Below are 227 nucleotides of genomic sequence, written 5' to 3' on the forward strand. Positions count from 1 at the left end.
TAAGACACTGTCTTATTTTCGGGGAAACACGGTAAATCAAAGTAGAAATACATGGGGTAGGCAGTAGGTGGGGAAAAAGTCCTGTGGTGAAAAACAACTGTAAGGTGGAATAAAATAATTTTATTTTTAAATTTTATTTTTAAAGAGCCACAAAGTGGTTATTCGTTTTGCTCACAGATCCATCCGAGCGTGCTTTGCTCAGCCTCTCTTTCCGATGCCTGGGGCCG

Source organism: Anolis carolinensis, chromosome 5, assembly GCF_035594765.1.
Source record: "Anolis carolinensis isolate JA03-04 chromosome 5, rAnoCar3.1.pri, whole genome shotgun sequence".
NCBI lineage: Eukaryota > Metazoa > Chordata > Lepidosauria > Squamata > Dactyloidae > Anolis > Anolis carolinensis.